This window comes from Dasypus novemcinctus, chromosome X, assembly GCF_030445035.2.
Source record: "Dasypus novemcinctus isolate mDasNov1 chromosome X, mDasNov1.1.hap2, whole genome shotgun sequence".
Taxonomy (NCBI): Eukaryota; Metazoa; Chordata; class Mammalia; order Cingulata; family Dasypodidae; genus Dasypus; species Dasypus novemcinctus.
In genome coordinates, this window is record NC_080704.1 from 63,160,194 (window position 1) to 63,186,575 (window position 26,382).

General features: G+C 41.3%; 1 protein-coding gene across 9 annotated transcripts in view; it reads right to left on the minus strand.

Moving 5' to 3' along the window:
- Positions 1 to 21,099, minus strand: part of WNK3 (WNK lysine deficient protein kinase 3) — a 230,693-nt gene extending 209,594 nt beyond the window's left edge. For 2 of the 9 annotated variants that reach the window (XM_058291569.1, XM_058291561.1), the window contains exon 1: positions 20,278 to 20,595. The gene's annotated coding sequence lies outside the window, so the exon portion shown is untranslated. Of the gene's footprint in view, positions 1 to 20,277; positions 20,930 to 21,032 lie in introns of those variants that run through there. The other 7 variants (XM_058291567.2, XM_058291563.2, XM_058291562.1 and 4 more) reach the window with 6 other exon arrangements.
- Positions 21,100 to 26,382: the final 5,283 nt, after the last annotated feature.

Below are 26,382 nucleotides of genomic sequence, written 5' to 3' on the forward strand. Positions count from 1 at the left end.
ATTAGACTCAGTTGTGGTTTTTCCCTACACATGGCTCTTCTGCCCCTTCTATTTGAACCTATAGCTAGTACTAGAATTGATAGGTTTATGTCCAAGAGACTCAAATCTTTGGGCCCTGAATCTCAAGTTAAACACCTACTCTCCAGTTCATTGGACCCACCCAGGACAATTAACAAGGAAATGATGACGGACAACAACCATCCCAAGGAACTGAGAGAGTCTGTAACTGCAAGCAAGATAGTCCCATTCATCAGCCCTATGGGATCTAAGACCCCTCTCAATTAGAGATAGAGTGGTCATCACCATCCCAGAATTCTCAGGATTGGGGAATGAATAATGGACTAAAGTAGACTTACTGTTATTCTACTATAGACTTATTATTCTAGCAATGGAAGAACTTTTATCATGAATGTGGAGGTAGGAGCCTCCAGAGGTTCTGAGGGGGAAGGAGAGGGAAAAATAGGTGTAATATGGGCCCTTTTTGGGAGATTGGAATTTTCCTGAATGACACTGCAGTGACAGACACAGGTCATTATATATCTTGTCTTAACTTACAGAATTGTGCAGGAGAGAGTTTAAACTATAATGTAAACTATAATCTATACTTAGTGGCAACACTCCAATATGTGTTCATCAATTTTAATAAATATACCACACTAATGAAGGATGTTGTTAATGTGGGGAAGTATGTGTGGGAGGGGTAGGGAGTGGGGCTTATGGGAACCTCCTACATTTTTATGTAAGATTTATGTAATCTGAATATTCTTAAAAATTTTTTTTTAATTTGTGCTTCAAAGGATACTATAAAAAAAAAAAGTAAAAAGGCCACACACAGAATGGGAGAAAATATCTGCAAATCATATATCTGATAAAGGATTTCTATGCAGAATTCATAAAGAATTCCTACAATTCAACAATGAAATGACAAATAATATAATTTTAAAATGGGCAAAGGGAGAGACCTCCTAGCTGGATACCCAGGACAATGCTGAGAGATCCTATTGAAAATGGATGACATGAACTCCTGGGAATGATAGGGATGGGCTTCAGGCAGGGGCCAAGAGCATACCTCCAAATGCTTATATAGATGGTAGCTGTAAAAATAATGCAAGAACAGAACAAAATCTGTTTGTACACAAACAGATTGTGGGGTTCACTGCGGACCTGGCAATCCCCTAAATGTAAATAAGAGGGTTTCTGGATGGCAGGCAAACCACAGTACTGAACTGCAGGCAGCCCATAAAGCAAATGAACAAGTAAAGAAAAACCTAGAAAAACTCATGTTTGGAATGGAACAATTTGTCATCAAAGGCATGACAGAATGGACTGGTAACTGGAAAGAAAACGGGTGGAAAACAGCCTCCAGAAGAGATGTTGTCCCCAAGTACAACGGCAAAGACCAACAAAGAAGGATTTCCCAATAATGAGCCCTTGAGATTAATGACTATGTTTATGAGTCTGTGTGCCTGAAATATGAACTAGGCCTAGAGCTGCAGGGTGCCTAAGACTTACCTCCTGAAATCCTCCATGTTGCTCAAATGTGGCCATTCGCTAAGTCAAACTCAGCATGTAAATGCATTACATTCCCGCCAGTGTGGGACATGACCCCCAGGGATAAGCCTCCCTGGTGCCAAGGGATTACAAGCAAGCACCAGCTGGTGATGTAAATAGAAAAAGACCTTGAATGAAAGGGTCAATGCAGACCAGCAGAATACATCAGCCCACATGTAGGATCATGTGCTAAAAACTGCTTTTTTCACCTTGAATAAAAGGGGGAAATGGCAAAGTCAAGTGAGTTTATATGGCTAAGAGTCTTCAAAAAAGAGTCAGGAGGTCATCAGAGGGGTCACACTTACGCACTCCTCAGGAAGACCCCAGAAACAGCCAAAGTGGATACAACCCCAGGTACTGGTTCTCCTGAGGGCTACAGAGACCGACAGGGATGTGGTCATGGCTCTGGAGCTCAGTACCACATCAGTGGCCCTACTTGGGAATTTGTGTCCCTGAGTGTGATGGATTTGGACTCAGATGTGACCTTTCTACACATGCCTGTTCTGTCACTTTTAATGAACCTTTGGATGGTGCTAGCATTGGTGTATACTCAGGAGACTTGAATCTCTGGACTGTCCATGTGCCAGCTGGGCCCTGAGCCTCAGCAGATTTGCAACTCCTACTCTCTGGTTTGTTGGACTTACGCAAGTCAGCTAACAAGGAGGTGAAGATGGTCAATCACACAAGGAAACTGAAAATGCCTACAACCGCAAGCATGAGAATTGCATCCATCATCCATGTGGAATCTAAGTCCCCTCTCAATATAGAGGTGGAGTGGACATCACCATCCCAGGGCCCACAGAATGGAGGAATAAAATATGGATTAGAGTATACTTACTGATATTCTACTATAAAACTTTTGTGACTACTAATAAAAGAAATTGTATCATTGACGGGGAGAAAATGGTCACAGTAGTTGCTGAGGGCAGGGAGTGGGAAGAAGAGATGGGATGAAGGGGCATTTTTGGGACTTTGGAACTGTCCTAAATGATATTGCAGGGTCAAATGCTGGACATTATATATCCTGCCATAACCCCTGAATGTACCGGGGGAAAGTGTGAACTACAGAGTAAACTATTATCCACATGGTGCAGCAGTGCTCCAAAATGTGTTTGCCGAATACGATGCATGTGCCACACTGATAGGGGAGGTTGCTGATGTGGGAAGAGTGGGATGAAGGGATGGGAGATATATGGGAACCTCTTATGTGTTTTATAATGTAACCTTTTATGTGATGTATATGTCTTCAAAAAATACAATTTACAAAGATGATGGGGTGGGGGAGTGGGGTGGGGGTTATATGGGAACCTCTTACACTTTTTTTAACATAATGTTCTATGTGATCTATTAACTTTAATTTAAAAAATTGTTATTTAAAATAAAAAAAGAAAGAAGAAATGTGGTCAACATCTCTTTTGAGAAGATTGATCAAGCATCCCAAGGAATTCAATTGTATGTTCCCGGTGATTGAGGCATCAAGGCAATGAAAAAGCTGATAGATTGGCCACAGAAAGATGTAGAAAATAAGATAATTTTTATCACAGGAGTTTCCTGCCCTCTTGGAGCTGTATCTCCTCTTGCCAATATCCAAAGATTTCTTACCATCCTCCAAAGAGCATCTCCATATAGAACTTGTCTTCTCACACTTACATGTTTCTACCTTTTTCTACCACTGATATTATCAACCTCTTTGTCAAGTACAATATAATAAAAGCAGACTTTCTGCTTTTAAAAAAAAGTGGGCAAAGGATCTAAATAGACATTTCTCTAAAGAAGATATACAAATGGTCAATAAGCACATGAAAAGATGTTTCACATCACTACTCATTAGAGAAAAGAAAATTAAAGCCACAATATGATACCACTACATGCTCAAGGACAGTTATAACAAAAGAGACAGACAATGACAAGCCTTGACATGGATGTGGAAAAAATGGAAACCTTATACATTGCTTGTAAGAATATAAAATAATGTAGCCACTTCATAAAACAGTTTGGTAGTTTCTCAAAAAGTTAACCATAAAGTTACCATATGGGGAAGCAGACTTGGACCAATGGATAGGGCGTCCACCTACCACATGGGAGGTCCAAGGTTCAAACCCCGGGCCTCCTTGACCTGTGTGGAGCTGGCCCATGTGCAGTGCTGATGTGCGCAAGGAGTGCCCTGCCACACAGGGGTGTCCCCTGCATAGGGCAACCCCACAGCAAGAAGTGTGCCCCATAAGGCGAGCCACCCAGCGCTAAAGAAAGTGCAGCCTGCCCAAGAATGGTGCCGCACACACGGAGAGCTGACATAAAATGATGCATCAAAAGAAACACAGATTCCCAGTGCTGCTGATAAGGATAGAAGTGGTCACAGAAGAATATGCAGCGAATGGACACAGAGAGCAGACAAATGGGAGGGGAGGAAGGGGAGAGAAATAAATAAAAAATAAATCTTTGAAAATAAATAAATAAATAAAGTTACCATATGACCCAGCAATTTTCCGCTAGGTATCTACCCAAGAAAAAGCAAAACGTATGTCTACACAAAAACTTGTACATGAGTGTTCACAGCAGCATTATCCAAAATAGCCAAAAAGTGGAAACAACCCAAATGTTCACCAACTGATGAATGTGTTATATCCATACAAGGTAATATGATTCAGCAATAAAAGGAGTGAAATACTAATACATGCTATAATGTGGAGTAATCTTAAAAACATAATAAGTCAGCAGTTCTTAACAAGGGGTTTGTGAGCTTGAATTGAAATTTTAAAAAACATTATTATTGTGGGGACATGTTGGCGTGTGATATATTTATTAAATAATATAAAGTAGAGTGTGGACTTAGTAAGGGTTCTGTGGTTTTCACCTGACTGGCAAAGGGGTCCATGGAACAAAAGAGGTTAAGAACCCCTTGAAAAGTTAAAGTCAAAGGAAAAGACCACATACTGTATGATTCCACTTAAATGAAATGTCCAGAAAATACATATAGAGTCAGAAAATAGATTAGTGTTTGCCTGGAGCTGGAGCACAGAAACAGGGCGAACAGGCATGGGGGATCTTTTTGGAGTGATGGAAATGTTCTAAAATTGGATTGTAATGAAGGTTGCACAACTCTATAAATGTATTAAAAATCACTGACTTTTGTACTTAAATCAGTTATGGTCTATAAATTAAATTTTTTAAAAAAGATGTTCCCCTTTAAGAATCTTAAAACGTTCTGACTAAAATCAAAGCCACCATAAGATCAAACATGCATTTTTAAAACAATACTCTCCACCCTCCTTATTCACAGCATGATCTCCTGGGTTAAGAATCACTGTTATAAAGGTAAAAGTTATGATAATAACATGCAATAGCTGATGTCCTAAGAGTAACAAGAAGTAAGAAAAACAAATTTTAAAACCTAAGCCAAGTGGAAGGGGTATAGCCCAGTGGTTAAAATCCTTCACATATAGAAGGCCCCCAAGTTCAATCCCAGTACCTCCTAAAAACAAAAATCAAAACAAAACAAAACTAAGCCAAGCACTTCAGTAAGAAAAATATATCCAGGGCCTTGTCATCATGGAACAAATAGCTTCTTGACAATAAAACAATGAGTTAAAGAACCAAGGCTCTTGTGTGGAAGAGAACTGAAATTAAATCCAGTTTGTTCATCTCACTCCTGAGAGATTGGAGGCAAGTTACTTAACCTCACTCATTCTTGATTTCACTTGTGAACTCTCACAGGACTGATAATAATAAAATGAAAATATACATATAAACTACTTAGCACAGTGCCTGGCACAATATAATAATCAATAAATGGTAGCTATTATTTTCTACTTCTTAATAATCCCTAGGGGCAACACTCTATTAAAGCACTATTCAAGAGTACTCAAAAAAATATTAAATGACTTTTGGGAGACTCTACTTAGGCAGAGAAGTATTTTTAATATAATTTCCAGTTCATAAACCAGGTTGGCATTAAAAGAGGTATACTTCAGTTATTAGGATAATATCTCTTCTACATTCAGCAATGTAGAAACATGGCTCAGTGAGAGTCCACAAAAATCAGGCCTCAAACCTGGAAGTCTCTTACTGAACTCACAGCTTTATGTCATGACCTACATTTGACAGTTTCTTCCTTCATAAAATGGTAAACAGCTGACCCGAGCCTTAGGAATATGTATAAAGACAACTACAAAAGCACTTCTGTAGAAATTGAAATTATAGGAAAAATATCACAAATTTGTATTCTATAGGTACTAACACCTTCAAAATGTTTGCTATGTAAGTTTGAAGCATTTGAATTAAAACTTCAAAATAACTCCTCCACTGTGGCTTATCAGGGTTCTCTCCATGGAAAAATCCAGGATAAAATCTGTACTTTGTCAACTTATCGCTCAAAGAATTTCTTCAACTTTTGGAACCAGCAGTTGAAAAGAATGCATATTTAAAGAGTCAAAATTACACAGGGAAGCAGATTTGGCTCAACTGATAAAGCGTCCGCCTACCACAGGGGAGGTCCAGGGTTCAAACCCAAGGCCTCCTGATCCATGTAGTGAGCTGGCCCACATGCAGTGCTGATGCACGTAAGGAGTGCCCTGCCATGCAGGGGTGTCCCCCAAGTAGGGGAGCCCCACGCACAAGGAGTGCGCCCCTCAAGGGAGCCGCCCTGCGCGAAAAGTACAGCTCGCCCAGGAGTGGCAACGCACACATGGAGAGCTGACGCAGCAAGATGACACAACAAAAAGAGACACAGAGTCCCAGTGCCACTGACAAGGATGCAAACAGACACAGAAGAAGCCTCGGGGGTGATCACCGGACATCGTGGATCCTCACAGGGCCCACTGGATGGAATGGAGGAGAGTATGGGCCATGATGTGGACCATTGTCTATGAGGTGCAGAGGTGCCCAAAGATGTACTTACCAAATCCAATGGATGTGTCATGATGATGGGAACGAGTGTTGTTGGGGGGGGAGAGGGGGGGGTGGGGGGGTGGGGTTGAATGGGACCTCACATATATATTTTTAATGTAATATTATTACAAAGTCAATAAAAAATAAAATAAAATAAAATAAAATAAAAAAAAGAAGAACACACAGCGAATGGACACAGAGAGCAGACAACTGGGCGGGGGGGGGAGGGAGAGAAGTAAATTTTTTTAAAAATATAAAAAAAAAACCTGTCAAAAAAAAACTATGAAAGAATATGCTCTAAACTGATCCTGGTTATAGAGAGATAAGTATAGAATATGAAATATTAGGTATCCATTAAAAAGAAAGAAGTAGATATACACATTCTGACATGAAAAGAGACCTAACTCATATTCTTATGGGAATAAAGTCACAAAACACATATTATGTATATTTTATTTGTATATGCACATATATATGCATATAACTACACATACACAGCAGACTCTTAACAATGGTTACCTTCTGGGAGGGCAGCAGATTGGGTAGAGAGTTTTAATCCACCTCTGTATTATTTTAATCCTTTAAACAACCTGTGCAAAACAATCAGTTAAGGATATTTCTTACAAATATCCTTAATTTCTTAAAATAACTGAAGGAAGCACAAAACAAATGTGATATGTAAAAGATGTATTCAAATGAATAATATCAGTTAACATTTACTTACTACTATGTGCCAAGCACTATAAGCCCTTTACATGTATTTTCTCATGTAGTCATCATAATAACCTTGAGGTAAATATTTGTATTCACATTTACAAATGAGAAAACTAAGGTTCAAAAGCTTAACTTACTTAAGATCACACAGCTAATAACAACCAGAACCAGAACTCGACCCCAACATATGACTCCCAAAGCCTACTCATAACATGGGGCCACATATAACTTGGATCCACATGCACACACTACACGCAACCATGAACTGCATATATATATATATATACATCACACAATATCACAGTTCTTGGTTGAGTGTTTACAACACTAAAACTATCTTCTTCCTCACTTCCATTCTCCAGTTTTGCTTAGGCAAAGTCATATTCTCAGTTAAAGATACCCATTTTACATGAAAGTCTGGGTACTAATTAGAAAAGAGACTGATATCATCTCTATCTTCTTCCATCAACAATATCAAGCAATTTTTATTTATTAATCACCTACTCTTCCATCACTACCTGACACCTTACTTTGTCTAACCCTTTATAGCAGTGGTCACCAAACTACATAGCTGATGGGCCAAATCCACCACCAATGCCTGCCTTTTTTTTTTTTAAGATTTATTTATTTATTTCTCTCCCCTTCCCCCCCCACCCCGGTTGTCTGCTCTCTGTGTCTATTTGCTGCATCTTCTTTGTCCGCTCTGTTGTCGTCAGCAGCACGGGAATCTGTGTTTCTTTTCGTTGCGGCATCTTGTTGTGTCAGTTCTCCGTGTGTGCGGCACCATTCCTGGGCAGGCTGCACTTTCTTTCACGCTGGGCGGCTCTCTTTACGGGGCGCACCCCTTGCGCGTGGGGCTCCCCTATGCGGGGGACACCCCTGCGTGGCATGGCACTCCTTGCGCACATCAGCACTGCGCATGGAACAGCTCCACATGGGTCAAGGAGGCCCGGGGTCTGAACCGTGGACCTCCCATGTGGTAGACGGACGCCCTAACCACTGGGCCAAGTCCACCGCCAAATGACTGCTTTTATATGGCCCATGAGCTAAGAACTATTTTTACATTTTTAATGGTTGAAAAAAATCAAAAGAATAATATATCGTGACACGTGAAAATTATTTGAAATTTATATTTCAGTGTTTAAAAAGTTTTGTTGGAACATAACCACACTCAGTCATTTACATATTGACTATGGCAGAGCCGAGCAGTTCCAACAGAGACTGCATGGCCTGCAAAACCTAAAATATTTACTACCAGATCCTTTATAGAAAAAGTTGGCCAACTCTTGTTTTTTTAGATTTCAAAGGAATTTCACCTACTTTAACTCTGAGAGCTACTTAGTATTAGCCTGATTTCTGAAAATTAGGGAGGCTCAGAAAAGTTTGGCATCTTTCTGAAGGGGAAAATTCTGGAATCCCCATTTTCTAGCTCCAAATCCAATATACTTTCTACCACACCACCACTTTCTAAGAAACCAGTGCCTCCTTACTAATCAGAGTTTAACATTTTGGTACTATAATGTACCAGATTGGTAGAGACATAAAAGATTTAAATTTGTGGAAAAAAATTCTCAATTGAGAAACTCTGACCCCAAAAATACATTAGTAGAATAAACTGCATTTTATATGTAGTTGTATAATTTACAAAATAGATGTTATCATTTGATTAGCAAAGAAACCCTGCAAAGTAGGTAGGACTTTTTGTTTTGTTTGATAACACATAAGAAAATAGATGCTTACAGATTTGCAAAAGATCACACTAAGGAACTGAGGTAAGATTATAACCCAGACTGACTCCTAATCCAGTGACATTTCCACTCAGGAATACAGTCTTTACTCTAAAGGGATTGACTTGTTTGCCTGATTTGTTTCCTTCTTAGCTGCAAAAAGTAGTAATTCACCCATTTTAAATAATAAGAAAACAAAAAATTTAGTTCAATAATTTCAGTTTGTTATTCAAATGTGGCCTCTCTCTAAACCAAACTCAGCAAATAAGCTCACTACATTCTCCACCCCTGACATGGGACATGACTCCCTGGGATAAGCCTCCTTAGAACTGAGGAATTATTAACAAGCACCAACCAGTGATGCACCTGGAAAGGGACAATGGCCAAAAGGGGGAAATATCAAATACAAAAGAGTTCTTGTGGTTAAGAGATTTCAAAGTGAGTTGGGAGGTCATTCTGAAGGTTACCCTTATACAGGTTTCAGGCAGATCTCAATAACTGCCACAGTTAACAAAGCCTCAAACAAAAGAGCTCCCAAGGACTCTAGGGACCTCCAGACATTATAGGTAAGGGTCACAGCTTCATGAAATCAACATCCCTCAGCATGCCCTATTTTGGAATATATGATAATCTATTTCCCCAATATAACAGAGTTAGAATCATTTATAATTTCCCTATTCATGATTCTTCTACCCCTTTTATTTGAACCTATAATTATCACTATACCCATTAAATATATGTCTCAGAGACTTAAATCTTCGGTTTGTTCATAGGCCGAATGAGCCCTGTCTCTCAGCAGAGTTGCAGCCAACACCTACTCTCCAGTTCTTTGGACTTGTCCAGGACAACCAACAAGATGATGATCGTGGACAAGCCCCATCCCAAAAAAACAAGGAGTATCTACAACTGCAAACAAAACAGTTCCTTCCAGTTGCCCCATAATATCTAAGCCCTAATCTGAAGCAGTCAGCAAGCATCATCCCAAATTTCTCAAGACTGAGGAATAAACAAACATAAGGGGGGAGCATAAGCATGGACCAAAGTAGATTTACTGTTATTGTAGTTATAATCATGCGGTAATGGAAGAACTTGTAACATTGATATAAAGATAGTGGTTACCAGAGGTTCTGAGGGGACAAGGAGGAATGAATAGGTTGAATATGGCATTTTTAAGGCATTGGAATTGTACTGTATGATTCTGCAATGAAAGATAAATGGCACTGTACATTTGTCAAAGCCTATAAAACTGCACAGCGCAAAGTGAAAGCCAAAGTGAAAACCATAATGTAAACCATAGACCTTGGTTAGTAGCAATGCTTCAATATTGGTTCATCGATTGTAACAAATGTACCACACTAATGTAAGATGTTAATAATGGGGGGAAACGGGTAGGTAGAGTGGGTTATAGGGAATCTCCTACACTTTTTCTTTTTTAAAGATTTTATTTTATTTCTTCCCACCTCCCCCCACCCCCATTATTTGCACTGTCTGCTTTCTGTGTACATTTTCTGTGTGCTCTCTGTGTCTGCTTGTCTTCTCTTTAGGAGGCACTGGGAACCGAACCTGGGACCTCTCATGTGGGAGAGAGGCGCTCAATAGCTTGAGCCACCTCAGCTCTCTTTGTTGTGTCTCATTGTCTTTCCTCTTTGTGTCTCCTTGTTGTGTCATCTTGTTGCATCAGCTCGCCATGCCTGCCTGTCACACCAGCTCACTGTCTTGCTTGTCTTCTCCAGGAGGCACCGGGAACTGAACCCCAGACCTTCTATGTGGTAGGCAGGAGCTCAATCGCTTGAGTCACATCCGCTTTCCTCCCCCTATACATTTTTTTTAAAGATTTCTTTTTATTTATTTCCCTCCCCTTTCCCACCCCCCGGCCCCAGTTGTCTGCTCTCTGTGTCCATTTGTTGTGTGTTCTTCTGTGTCCACTCCTATTCTTGTCAGTGGCACTGGGAATCTGTCTCTTTTTGTTGTATCATCCTGCTGCGTCAGCTCTCCATGTATGCAGTGCCACTCCTGGGCCGGATGAACTTTCTTTCATGCTGGGCAACTCTCCCTATGGGGTGCACACCTTGCGCATGGGGCTCCCCTACGCGGGGGACACCCCTGCGTGGCATGGCACTCCTTGCGTGCATCAGCACTGTGCGTGGGCCAGCTCCACATGGGTCAAGGAGGCCCTGGGTTTGAACCCTGGACCTCCCATGTGGTAGGTGGATACTCCAACCATTGAGCCAAGTCTGCTTCCCTCCACTATACTTTTGATATAACATTTCTGTAATCTAAAGCTTCTCTAAAAATAAAATTTATTATTACAAAAAACTACAATGGGCATTTGGGAAGGAGAAAAGGGTAAAAAGAGGTGACACAAGTCATGGTCTTTGCCTTCAAGCCTGGAGCAAAAACCACAAGATCTTGGTTGGTCTCTTAACATTCAGGTAGAGCTCTGTTCAAAGTCGCCTCCTCAAAGAAATCTTCCCTAACCACCTGAACTAAAGAGGTCCTTCCCCAACATCTCCTCAACCTTAGTTAAGTTTTCTTCTTAACATTTATTTTCTGAAATGATGTTATTTATTTGTTGACTGCTGTTATCCTCCACTGTAATGTAAGAGGGCAAGGTCATTGTCTTACTTGCTTCCTTTTCATCTACACCCAACACATCAATCCTGGCACATTGGAGGAACTCAATAAATACTCATTGAATGAATAGTAGAAACTGCAAATAACTCTAGTAATTCACTTGGACTAATAGCTTCAGAGTAAGTTATCAGTGCTTTTCAAAGTTTCCTTAGCAAATGAACCACATATCTTCTGGGCCTTTTCTTCTTGTAAGAAATCTTCAAAGGCCCAGCAGGAAAAAATTACTCTGTGGGTAGCAGTGGCTATAATCAGAGCTAAACTATCACCTCATAGATCTTGAGGCTGATCAAGCACAGATTTCCCACTCTTGTGTTAAAACACAATCCCTAGCTTTAAAAAGATTCAAATTAATGTCCCTAATTTAATTGTGCTTAACTAGAGCCTGATATTTATTAAACAATTGTGCTGTACCAAATTTTCATTTTTACAAATAACTATAAAATAATTTTATATTATTCCTAAATAAGTAGGATATAAGTGTTTGTGTTCTAAACTAAAAATAAAAAGCCTCTGCAAGGAATTGATTGATATCTTCCTGATTAAGAAGTTGGCTCAAAATATTTAGATAAGATTCAAATCTGAAGAATCATAAAAGACATAATGCATAAAAATGATTGCTTTTGGGATAAACCTAATGCCAATTTCTGGTTAAATAAAAATATTTATTATAGATTAAAATTATAGACTATCTGTTTTTTCCCCTAGTTTTAAGCAAAGACTTCACCCTACACAAAAACTAGAAAACAAAATAATTATTTTTATTTTAAAAAATCACTATTCAGGAGAACCAGCAAGATGACAGCAGAGTACTGAGCTCCTAGAGTCAGCTCCTGCTGTAGTTAGTAAACACCCAGAGCTAACTGGATCTATCTGAAGCACCTGTATGGGGGCTCCAGGAGGCCAGAAGAGCACACTGCCACATCCTTGAAGGAATGGAAGGAGGAGACTACCCACCTGCAGAGAAGACTCCTAAGTAGAGTGCTCCACGCCACAGAGCCTGGTGCCAAACTTCCACTGGAGGCACGAGCCGCCTCGGGAGCTGTTCTGCAGATGGAGTTGAAAGCTCCACTTCCCAAAAACGGGGGAGGAAGAGATGGTTGGGCACCAATTTAAGCTACTGATGAGTAAATTCAGCAGGCTAAAGTATAATCCCAAGAACAGCTAAAGTTTGAGCCTGTCCAAGTCAGAAAGAGGCCTTCCAAATAAATTTGATGATCATGTTTTCAATTTTTTTTTAATGCTGGTGGAAATTTTTATCAGGGCATTGAATCTGTATATCAATTTGAGTAGAACTGACATCTTTTTTTTTTTTTAAAGATTTATTTATTTATTTACTTACTCCCCCCCCCACCCCACCCCGGTTGTCTGTTCTCTGTGTCTATTTGCTGCGTCTTGTTTCTTTGTCCACTTCTGTTGTCGTCAGCAGCACGGGAAATGTGGGCGGCGCCATTCCTGGGCAGGCTGCACTTTTCTTTCGCGCTGGGCGTCTCTACTTACAGGGCGCACTCCTTGCGCGTGGGGCTCCCCTACGCAGGGACACCCCTGCGTGGCGCGGCACTCCTTGCGCACATCAGCACCATGCATAGGCCAGCTCCACACGGGTCAAGGAGGCCCGGGGTTTGAACCGCGGAACTCCCATGTGGTAGATGGACGCCCTAACCACTGGGCCAAGTCCGTTTCCCAGAACTGGCATCTTAATGATACTTAGTCTTCCAATCCATGAGCATGGAATGTTACTTAGGCCTTTTAAAATTTCTTTTAATACTGAGTTGCAGTTTTCTGAACACAAGTGCTTTACAACGTTGGTTAAGTTTATTCCTGACAATTTGAGTTTTACTTGTGTGAAAACAAAATCATCAAATTTATTTGGAAGGGTAAGGGGTCCTGAATAGCCGGAAACATCATAAAAAGGAAAAGCGAACCCTCATCTCAACTTTAAATCATATTACCTAGCTATAGTAGTAAAAACAACATGGTATTGGCATAAAGACAGACCAATGGAACCAAACTGATGGTTCAGAAACAGACGCTCTCATGTATGGTCAAGTGATTTTTGACTAGCCTGTCAAACCCACACAGCTTGGGCAGAACAGTCCATTCAACAAATGGTGCTGAAAGAACTGGATATCCACAGCCAAAAGAAGGAAAGAGGACCCCTATCTGACACCTTGCCCAAAAATTAACTCAAAATGGATCAAAAACCTAAAAATAAAAGCAAGATCCATAAAGCTTCCAGAAGAAATTTTTGGAAAATAGCTTCAAGACCCAGTGATAGGTGGTGGATTCCTAAATGAAATAAGAGGAGGACTGAGATGGACTACTGATGTTTAACGTATGTAGATGTTTTAATTTAACTTTCCTGTAAAAGTGTGGAAATGTATAGAGTGGATGGTAAGAAATAGTGAGTAGCAGCTAGATTATAAATGGGGATGTGGCTGAAAATGGTAGTTTACTTATGTAAATGCCAATTGACAGAATGCTAAATAATAGTCTAAGAACTGAGCAGCACATAAACCAAGAGGTGGATGAGAACTGTGGTTGATGGTACAAATGCAAGAGTGTCCTTTGTGAGCTAAAGCAAATGTACATCACTACTACAGGGTGCTGGGAATGTGGAGAAGCATGGGAAAAATACAGCTGGAGTGATCTGTGGACTGTGGTTAGTAGTAATAATATAATAATCTTGCATCTATGCAAAAGATGTACTGTGTTGATAATGAGGCAGGATGGAAAATGTGAGCCAAATGTACACTATGGACATGGTAACAATCAGATGACATTATCTTATCTGTGGCAAATGTTCCACCACTGTGCAGTGTGTTGATGGAGGGGTGCTGTTTGGGAATTCTGCACATGTGCATGATCGTTTTATAAGTTTATAACTTCTTGGGAAGCAGACTTGGCCCAGTGGATAGGGCGTCCGTCTACACATGGGAGGTCTGCGGTTCAAACCCCAGGCCTCCTTGACCCGTGTGGAGCTGGCCCACATGCAGTGCTGATGTGCACAAGGAGTGCCGTGCCACGCAGGGGTGCCCCCTGCATGAGGAAGCCCCATGCGCAAGGAGTGCACCCAGTAAGGAAAGCTGCCCAGCGCAAAAGAAAGTGCAGCCTGCCCAGGAATGGCGCTGCACACACAGAGAGCTCATGCAGCAAGATGATGCAACAACAACAAAAGAAACACAGATTCCTATGCCACTGACAACAACAGAAGTGGACAAAAAGAAGAATATGCAGCAAATGGACACAGAGAACAGACAACTGGGGCAAGGGGGAGGGGAAGGGGAGAGAAATAAACAAAATCTTTAAAAAAAGTTTAAAACTTTTGTCATAAAAAATATATTTACAAAATAATAATAGGGTGGGGTGGATGAAAAACACACCAAATGTAAGATAAGGACTATGATTAATAGCAAGATTTTGACAATATTCTTTCATAATTTGTAACAAATGTCTCAGGACAATATAAGATATTTGTGGAGGGTTGATGTATGTGACCCCTGTATGATGTTATGCATGTTTGCTTTGTAAGTTCACAACTTTTACTATATATTGTTTATGTATATAAGTGATATAAAAATAATAATACAGTTGGTTGGGGGAAAACACTTTGGTTAGTGGTAATATTTTGACAATGCTCTTTTATCATTAGTTAAAAAGATTTAACATCAATGCAAGTTATTGGTGGTAGGGTGAGTTATGAGAGTCCTGTATGATGTTATATATGTTTGTTTTGTAAGTTCACAACTATTATTATACACTTATTGTTTATGTATGCTTATGTACGAGTGATATACTTCAATAAATTTTTAAAAATCACTTATACAACTTTAGCATAAGAATTGTCCAGCTTACCATATTGAAGTCTCTTTATCATAGTCTCATTGATTCACAAAAGAGCTTTATAATATCCCCCTCTTCAAATATGAGTGAACTTCTAAAAGGTATTTAGAAACATTTCTCCCCTACAACTGACCAAAGAGTGAATTTTATTGCCACAAAGTAGCTTTATTTAACTACTATACACATACAGTATTGTGCATTATGTATTTTATAGCTTTAAAATTTCAAGTTAATCCACATGCAAAAGAATGAAGTTAGGCCTTTACCTCACACTATTTACAAAGGTTAACTTGAAATGGATCAAAGACCTAAACATAGGTGCTAGAACTAAAAAACTCTTTTAAAAAACAGGGAGAAAAATATACCAAATGTACACTACAGACCATAGTTAGTGGTAATAATAGTCTAATGATATTATCTCATAATTTGTAAAAACAGGGGTAATTTGTAAAAACAGAGGTAAATTTTCATGACCTTGATTTGGCAATGGTTTCTTAGATAAAACACTGAAAATACAAGCAACAAAAGAGAAAAATTGCTAACTTGTACTTCGTCAAAATTAAAACTTTTAAGCATCAAAAGACACTAGCAGGGAAGCAGATTTGGTTCAACTGATAGTCCCCCTACCACATGTGAGGTTCAGGGTTCAAACCCTGGGCCTCCTGACCCGTGTGGTGAACTGGCCCATGCACAGTGCTGATGCGCACAAGAAGTGCTGGTAAAGAGTGCTGGCAAGAAGTGGGCCCCATAAGGAGAGCCACCCAGTGGGAAAAAAGCACAGCCTGCCCAGGAGTGGCACCACACAAACAGAGAGCTGACACAGCAAGATGATGCAACAAAGAGAGACACAGATTCCTGGTGCCGCTGACAAGAATCCAAGTGGACAAAGAAGAACACACAACAAATGAACACAGAAAGCAAGACAATGGGGAAGGGGGGGAGGGGAGAGAAATAAATTTTTTTAAAAAATAATAAAACTTTACCCAAAAAAAGACACTAGCAAAGAAAGGGGAGCAAATATAGCTCAGGGGTTGAGCACCCGCCTGCCACGTACGAGGTCCCAGGTTTAATCCTGGGTACCTCCTTAAAAAAAAGACACTGGCAAGAAAGTGAAAAAGGAAAAAGACAACCCCACAGAATGGGAGAAAACACTTGCAAATCATACATACAATAAGTTCTAGTATTCAGAATATATAAAGAACACTTACAACCAAACAACAAAAAGACAACTCAATTTAAAATGGAAAAGATGCTTAATATCAGTAGTCAATGAGGAAAATGCATATCAAAACCACGATGAGATACTACTTCACACCCACTAGCATGGCCATAATCAAAAAAGTGAAAAACAACAAGTGTTGGTGAGGATGTGAAGAAATCAGAACCCTCACACATTATTTAGGGAACTATAGTGGCATAGCCTCTAGAGAAAACAGTTTGAGGGTTCCTCAGCAAGATAAGCACATAATTACCAAATGATCCAGCAATTCCATTCCTAAGTATCTACTATGGAGAAAGTAAAGCATATGTTAACATAAAAACTTGTACACAAATGTGTATTGCAGCATTATTCACAATAGTAAAGGGTGGAAACAACTCGTGTCCATCAACAGATGAATGGATAAACAAAATGTGGTATAACCATACAATGGAATATTATTCAGCCATAAAAAGGAATGAAGTTCTGATACATGTAACAATATGGATGAACAATGAAAACATTATGCTAACTGTAAAATGCTAGACACAAAAGGTCATATAATGTATGATCCCACTTATAGGAAATGTCCAGAATAGGCAAATTCAGAGACAGAAAACAGATTAGAGGTTCCCTAGGTGAGGGGAGGGGAGGATTCAGGGGAGGGGAGAATGGGAAGTGACTGCTTAATGGGTATGGGGTTTTCTTTTAGGGTATCTGAAACTATAAAGTGGTGATCGATGCACAACACTGCAATTGTACTAAATGCCACTCGACTGTATATGAGGGGGAAAAAAAGTGGGTTTAATGTGAATCTTGCCACAATTAAATTTTTTTCAAGTTACCATACTGAAACACACAAAATAATAAAATCCATTTCTATTAAAGGAAAGCTCATTAAAAATAAATATTCCTGGGGAAAAGGTCATTAAAGGCTCACCTCTGCAGTAAGTCTCAGTAAGTCTCTGCAGTAAGTCACCAAATTCTCATGACAAGCTTTACCAAAGCAATTAAAAACTGGCAATCAAATTCTACTTTTGAAGCTTTGGGAATTTCTGAAACTATGCTTTTATAGATGTCTTTTACAGTTAAGTAGTTCCTAACATTGTCATAAATTGTAGGGACCTCAAACAAAAATGGAAAAGACCCACCCCATGAAAGAATTCTGGCTTTTAGCCAAGTAATCAAGTATATAAGCAAATAAAGCTGGTCGACTTATACTAAGACGGGAGATGAGAAAGGAAGAGTTCTTTCTTATACACAATTCCCCAGACCAGAAATGTCATAGTAACATAACACTTTTCATCTTCTTTATTTCTGACTATTCTGGTTATTTACAGCCATTGGCTTTATCATTTACTGGCTAAGTGATAGGCTACATAGAGAAAGAAGAAACTCCTCTATTTTATGGAAGAAATGTAAGTCAGCATTTCAGAAATTAAACTCCTGAAACATTACAGAATAATTACATCAACAAATGAAGACTTAAGACATGAGGATCAGCATTAGTCTAGAAGACCAGGGTCCATCTCTCACTAGTTTAAGTCTTAATTCTTTTAACCTTCATTTTCTCTCAGGTAAAAGGAGGAAAATACTTTTCCTGCCTGCATTTCAACAGAAGTACAGTAATAAAAATTGCACAAGGTATAATAGGAACCCTAAATGGGGACACCTAACCTAGCTTGGTGGAGGGTGTTTAGAATAGGAAGAAGGGAGCACAAGAAAGACTTTCCGGAATAGTTGTGACAGAGGATCTTAAAAGGATGAGTTCAAATTGAAAGGGAGGGGAAGAAAGGGGATTCCAGGTAGAACAGGGCATTAGAGACAAAGGCAGAGAGATAAACCCCACAAATCTGCTTATGTTACATCCTTTCTTAAAAAGTCAAGGGTTCCTAAATCTTTAAGGTAATCCTTCACCCCAGCCTCAATTTGATTTCAGCCTTATCTCATTCCACTCCCCAGATTTAGCAAATCTACTCTTTCAAGCCTCAATACCTTGAATGCCCTCCACTCCATGAACATTTAGTTCAAAATTGGGAGACAACCTTGTCAGAGTTGTTGGAACATTTCCAGGCTCTCAATACTCTCTTAATACACTAACTATTCATCTCAACTTGAGAAACTAAGAACAGAATTCTTATTAACTTTTGTATTCAAACTCTGGGTAGCCAAAAAAGGGATTATACTCTTTCCAACATCAAAGAAGAATAAAAGAAAAAACGGCGTGGGAATGTCCTCAAATTTGCAACATTTCCAAGATAAGTGAATATATGTCAGCAAAGTTTGTAAAAATAATCATGAAAAGTTAAAAACCCATAGATTATTAATCTTGACACAGAACAGAATGAGACCATTACAAGACAAGTAATATAATCAGAGAACAAAATGTCCGAGTAATCTTTTGTAATTTGAACTCACATCAAAAAGCAGGTTCCAATTTTCAAACAAGGTAAATTCGGAATGACAAAAAAATTTCATGTATGATTATTTTAGTATTCGAATCCGCTTTAGTGCATTTTAGCTGTCCTCTAACGCAAGGTCTCCTTTGGACCGAAGAGTTTAAACAATGTTTAAACTCATCGGTTCAAAGGATAGAAACTATCTAGAAGACACCTGCTGCTCTGTGTTATATACTGAGACTTCTTCAAATGTTCTCTTGGTATTATGACTTGCTATAGATGGAGAAAAAAAAGGGTAACAATGTCTCCCAAAATTGGATGTAATCCCTACTATAAAGAAAATTGTCACAACTCAAAAGCTATTCATTCATATAATTACTTCAATCAACAGTAAACTCTTAAAAAAAGAATACTAGTACCACTGCTATCTGTTTTGAGAGTTCAGGTTCATTTTAACAAGGTCTATCAACTCCCAAGGTACTAAGATAGACAGGTGAAGGATTTCCACCTACAAAACCTCTTTCAGTACAGGCACCTCATCACTTTCATCCTAACCCCAATACACCATCTTCTCCCCATCCTCAATCTGTCACAGAAAGCATCGCCCATTCCCAAATAACACTTCTCAATCTCCTTGCACCTAGCACGTTTACACAACCAGCCAGCAATCCTTCTCACCCTGATTCAGTCCTATGGCCCCCATACATCAAATGAATCTCTAATTATCTCCACTGTCCCCCGCCCCATTCCCATCAATAAAACCCACTGCAACCTTACTCAACTTCCCACACCCGAAACGATCTTCCCTTTCAGTAGCTTCAATCTCACTTAAATGATCACTCGATCCTTTGTCAAGTGTCTCTTCGTCCCCCTCCTATATCCTCCTCCCCTTCCCCGTTCCCTGGTTTTCCATCACCTCTCAAAGTTGCCATCTTCCCCTTCCCTCCTTAAAAAAAAAAAAAAAGAAAAACAAACAAAAAGAGTACCTCAGTCTCAAACCTCACCTTCCCCACTTTCCCCCTTCTTTATTTTCGTCTCTTGCCTGTTCCATCCCTCAGATACCAGCTCCGACAAACCCGAAAATTCGAGCCTCTAAGGTGACTACAATCACCCAGCCTGGGTCAAGCTGCCCGCCCCCCCTTCCACACACACACACACACACACACACACACACACTAAGACGCTTACTCGAAACATACTCTTGGCCTCCGCTGCCTGCCTCCATTCATCCCCGGCCCATTCATCTTTCAGCCCAATTTCAGACACGCCCCCCCCCTCCCCCCCGGCCTCTTCTCTCCCAGAGCCCACACCGGCCCGGGACCCTCACCAGATTAGAGGCTTCTGCGGAGGGAGATTCTCTCTTCGATTCTCCCTCGCCCTCTTTCAAGCTTCTGCTCGCCCCTCGCCGTAAAACACACACATGCACACGCCACCTCCTTCTCCACCGTTTCTTCCGATGCTTCTTACTCTGCCTCGTCGATGTCTCGAGCACCGCTCCGCGTCGTATGCGCGTGCGCGTGCGCGACTCCCCGCCCGCCTCGAGCCCACCCGACCAGCTACGGCCGGTAGGTAAAGAGAGGGCGGGGTTAGGAGTGCGGGGTACGAGCCCAGAGCTCGAGCTCGCCAAGTTGCTGAGGAAGCGCACGCGTACACCAGCCAAGGAATTCAGTTGGGTAGGAGAGAGGGGTGGAGGGGAGCTGGGAAGGGAGGGGAGGGGGGAAAGAGGGGGAGGGGCGGAGAAAGCCGACAGAGCAGTCCCAACTCAGAACGGCCTCAGTCTCAGCGAGGTGCCCTTTGGCTAGCCAACTAGAGCATGCACACACCTCCCCCGCCTTCTTCAATGTAGTGGGAGAGAGGGATCCCCGTCGAGGAGAAAGGCTTCTCCTTTTTCCAAAAATAAAATCCCAGTGAGAAACCACACGTGATACCGCCTATACATTCAGAAGCTCTGGCTCTCATCAGCTGTTTCACTTTCTCCCCTAAAAAATTAAAAATTAAAAAAATGTAAAAGTCCATGCACACACCAATTCCTAACCACCCACCGCCCAATTCCAGTTCTCCCCAGGCCTCTAAATGCGGTACCTCTGCCGGGATGTGGTACCCAACAGCACCTTTTCGCCCGCCACCCCTAACTCCTTTTTTCCAACTCTCGGTTTTTCTCGCGAGACCCATACCTGCCGGCTTCGGGGTTAGAAGTCGAAGCACGGATTTACAACTACCCGGCCTCCCGGTTGTATTACGAGGGTAACAGCTACGGAATGTGCCCCCCCCCCCCCCCCACACACACACACACACTTCCCCGCCCGAGGACTGCAGTGTGAGCACGGGGCCTGAGAGACAACGAAAGCAGGGATGGGAATGAAAACCTATGAAACCGATATTTGACGGCATGTAACCGCCGGGCCTGGGCACGTGCCCTGCGCCTCGCGGGCAAGGTGCGGTGTACCCTGGGAATTGTAGTTTTAATTCCCACTCCAGTTCCATTCCCAACCCCCACCCTTACTTAGGCCTCCGGCCAGGAGGAGAAATTACCGACGCCATTTTGCCTGGAACAATGGCCCTCGGCTCAGGCCTTGGCGGGCGGGGGAGGGAGAGAGGTTTTAAGGTTCGGGTAACCTCCTCTGGCCCCCTGGTACCATAGCAACCCCTTTAGAAGCCTGGCCCCGCCCTCCCACTGCTCCGCTGGGCTTCTAGACTGCGCGCATGCGGAAAGGCCACCTCCCTCTTAGTCTGGCTCTCACGGTCTCCCAGCATCCACTTCCCCGAAAAGCTCCCGAGATCCTCCATCTGGTAGTGAATGATGCCTTCTTTGAGCTTTCACGACATGTTAACCTCAGCACATCGGCTTTATTTAAGAACTGCTTCCTAAACTGTGTCAGACACAGTACAGATCGACCATCCCAGCTTGCCAGAGGAAACTGAGGCTAGATGGGAAAATGACTTGCTGTCATTTCTATGTGGGGAGGATACCAGGCTAATATTTTCAACTGCCCAGCCTCAGGGCTATATCTCTGAGCTACACCAACCTCTTCCCACACACACTCTTTTTCTTTCTTTTCCTGTTACAGGCCTCAGAATCTTAGCCTTTCTTCAGCTTTTTAAAAATCGCACCATCAATAAATTTAACGCTGAGGTTTCCAAAGTCAATGGCATGGAATGAGGAGAGGCCTTGTAGCCCTGTCTCGTCTCTGCCCTTTCTTCTTGAAGGTCGATTAACGTCACTATTTCCAGAACACTTAAGAAAACCACATCATGCCCTTAATAAATTCATATTCCCATCTTACGATTTTGACAATGGAGGGAGACTGAGGGAACAAGAGTATTGGCTATTTAGTCCAGCTGCTCCATCTGGCCAAATTTCTCCCTGGCCAAATTTGGAAGAGCAAGGTGTGGTCTCTCCTAATAGTACCACTGCTCTACCTTAAGGGTCTCTGCGTTCCCAATTAACTATAAAATGGATGGGGTCTCCCAAACTACTTGTTTCCTCACTGCCTAAAGATAGTGCCATTTCCCTGATGAATTACTGACTACTGTGGGAAAACAGAGTAAGAGTAGCCAAATAACCAGGAAGGAGTGGTTTCAAAAGTTTCAAAGTTATTCTAAGTCTTTGTAGTTCTTGACTCCCACTGAGATAGTAAGTAGAAACTTCTTTCCATCTTTATTTTTTTCTCAATGTTGCCCTACTCCCAACAGCACCACACACATTCACCTTTACAGAAAAGTAACAGGTACCTTATATCTCAGTTATGGTCTCTTCCTTTGCCTCCCATAGTGATGATGTAATCAATCCAGAACAATATTTGGAAATGTTAGCCTTTCAGCCTGTTTGCATTTGAACTTTTCTGAGCGAGCCCTCTTTGACAATCAAATATTTGTTTGGTAACCATAAGTAGTGTGACTTTTACAAACTTCAGAATAGAAAACCAAACAAGTCTGCTCCCCATCCAATTACAGGCTCTTCTCATTTTGGAGCTATGAGCTATGTGCTCTTCTGTTTGAAATAACCTAAACTATAACTCAGCACAAGTGCCGCTAGAGAAAGAAAGGGGACTAGGCAATTATAACTAATTACCAATCTACGGCAGAGACCATTCCCTTCTTACCCACTGGTTTCCACTGTCTCTAAAGTGGCATTTGTGAGGTTTATATTCATAAAACAGCAAATTTGACTTTTATTAACAACTTGTAATTTGGTGTAACAGTGATATTATTGATGAATTTCAAAAAGAAATATTGGATTATGTTTGTAAATTGATCTTTTCCTCTGGGCATATTAGATTATATTGGATTCATACGTTTACTTGATTAAGTAATTATGTAAACCTCTTGTGCCAGTAAGGGATTGAATCCCCACACTTTGGTGGGTAGGGACTCACAGATAAAAGGCATGGCAGGGAACAGAGTTAAGATTTCTTTTTTTTTTTTTTAAGATTTATTTATTTCTCTCCCCTTCCCCCACCCCGTTGTCTGTTCTCTGTGTCTATTTGCTGCGTCTTCTTTGTTCGCTTCTGTTGTCGTCAGCAGCACGGGAATTTGTGTTTCTTTTCATTGCGTCATCCTGTTGTGTGCGGCGCCATTCCTGGGCAGGCTGCACTTTCTTTTGTGCTGGGCAGCTCTCCTTATGGGGCGCACTCCTTGCGCGTGGGGCTCCCCTATGCGGGGGGACACCCCTGCGTGGCAGGGCACTCCTTGCGCACATCAGCACTGCACATGGGCCAACTCCACACCGGTCAAGGAGGCCCGGGGTTTGAACTGCGGACCTCCCATATGGTAGACGGATGCCCTAACCACTGGGCCAAGTCCGCCACCAAGTTAAGGTTTCTTGATGTTGGAGTTCGATGCTGAAGCCTTAAGCTGGAGCCCCTGGAAGAAGGGAACCCTAAGCCTGGAAAGAAGCAAGCCCTGGGAAGAGAGGAACCCAGGAAACCTGAACCCTTGCAGGCATCAGCAGCCATCTTGCTCCAACACATCGAAACAGACTTTGGTGAGGGAAGTAACTTACGCTTTATGGCCTGGTATCTGTAAGCTCCTACCCCAGATAAATACTCTTTATAAAATCCAGCCAATTTCTAGTATTTTGCATCAGCACACCTTTGGCTAACTAATGCATTTCACTTTACATTATTCTAGGAAAACATCTTTCCAATAATCTGGTTCATCTATCTGGAGACCCTGGTACCAAGAAATTACAAAAACCTTCTCTGGAGCCACTTTTAGACTCTAGCAACCCACAGGATTAGGGCAGAGAAGATAGTTTCATGTCCTTAGCTCTTCTTCTTACTACACAGAATGGTAACTTCTTCAGTCAAAAATTGGAGCCAAATTTTTGGGATATTGGATTTGTCCTGCATGGCATTGCAATGATGAATACAGGCCATTATATAATTGTCGTAACCTACAAAATTATGTGGATCAGAGTGTAAACTATAATTTAAACTATAGTCCACAGTAGCAATGCTTCAATATGAGTTCATCAGTTTTAACAAATGTACCACACTAATGAAAGATGTTGTTAATGTGGGAAAGTGGGGGAGGGGGAGGGAGTGAGGGTGTATGGGAAACCCCTATATTTTTTATGTAAATTTATGTAATCTGAAGCTTCTTTAAAAATAAAAATATTTTTTAAAATGGAGCCAAGATGAACCTCAAAGTTAACAGTTAGGTGACTACTATAGCCTTGGGTACAGTTGTGACTGTTTCTAGAACTCAGTTTCTGACTCTGAACCCTTCTTTTACCAGGATATTGGGTAAACAGTATCAGTTATTCTTTTTTTTTTAAGATTTATTTTATTTATTTCTCTCCCCTTCCTACCCCCCGTCCCAGTTGTCTGTTCTCTGTGTCCATTCGCTGCGCGTTCTTCCATTTGTCCACTTCTGTTGTTGTCAGCAGCATGGGAATCTATGTTTCTTTTTGTTGCATCATCCTGCTGTATCAGCTCTCCCTGTGTGCTGCACCCATTCCTGGGCAGGCTGTACTTTCTTTCGCGCTGGGCGGCTCTCCTTATTTGGGGCTCCCCTACACAGGGGACACCCCTGCATGGCACGGCACTCCTTTCGTGCATCAGCACTGTACATGGGCCAGCTCCACATGGGTCAAGGAGGCCTGGGGTTTGAACCATGGACCTCCCATGTGGTAGACGGACGCCCCATCCACTGGGCCAAGTCCACTTCCCAGTATCGGTTATTCTTGAACTTCATTTACCTTAACCCAGGCGATGCCACAGTTTGGGGATTATGGAGTGCTGGGGAAGCAAAGCAGTGGGAGTGGATAAGGTGATCTGCTTCCAGGTTCTTAGATTCAGTCAGTTACTACTGAGCTCTCTGCCCACATGGGTCTTTCAAGTGCTGTGGTCCTCTCCAGCATCTCTGTCAAACTTGGTGCACAGTATTCTATGTTGAGGTCACCTATTGGTCCATCTAACTAGACATTCAACACAACCTTTCCTCTCTTGAGTCTTGCTGACAATCAGGTATTGCTTCTGGGAAGCTGGGCCCAGTCTGTGCTGCTTGGGTTCCCACAGGATGCTCTCTGCTCTTATCACTTCATCCTCCCAAGGAGGGGGGAATGAAAAAAAGAAGAATCATCTTTTTTCAGATTTGTATGAATCCTTTTTTCTTCTAGTTTTCTGGCCCTGATACTTTTTCTCTGCCCCTGCACCTTAATCCCCCTTCTCTAAAAGCTTAGACTTCTGAAACACAAAAGCCAGAAAGACAGGAAGAGTGTTTGTTTTCCTTCCCTGCCACCTCCCTCCCCTGAAATACATTGCAAAGATGAGTACATTGGGGTGGTGGGCACTAAGGATAAAAGGGAAAATACAAAGAAGAGAAAAGATCTATTTATATTTCAATATTGCAGCCACATTCTCCCTTCAGTAAATCTTAGCATCCCAGTAAAGAAAAAAGAATTTAATTTTTTTATCCTTTTTTTTAAAATTTGAGTTGTGGTTTGATTCCCATACATTACCCCATCACCAACACCTTACATTGTTGTGACACATTTGTTATAATTAAAGAACATTGGCATATTATTACTGCTATCTATAGCCCATAGCTTATATTTGGTATATTTTCCCACCAACTATCCTATTATTAATACCATTTATTAGTATCCAGCAATGAAAATTTACTTGTCATCCAGGTACACCCTACTCAAGCTGATCAAGACCTGGATGTATAGGCAGTGTTTCTTTGGGAAACCTTTGGCACTGGGGGAGTTTCTTACCTGGGTCATCTAGGAGTTGTTAATGTCCTCCCAGGATGCTCTCTTTCCTCCCAGCACAAGTTTAGTGTCCCTTGAGTAAGAGCAAGCTGTAATAAGCATCACCTACCTCAGAAGCTGTCTTTGGCTTAGTGACTGACTTAGCAACCTCCACCTTTCAGACTGGACAGTATCATTTCTCTAGCTTTGCTGTGGGGTCTGGTCTCCTATTCC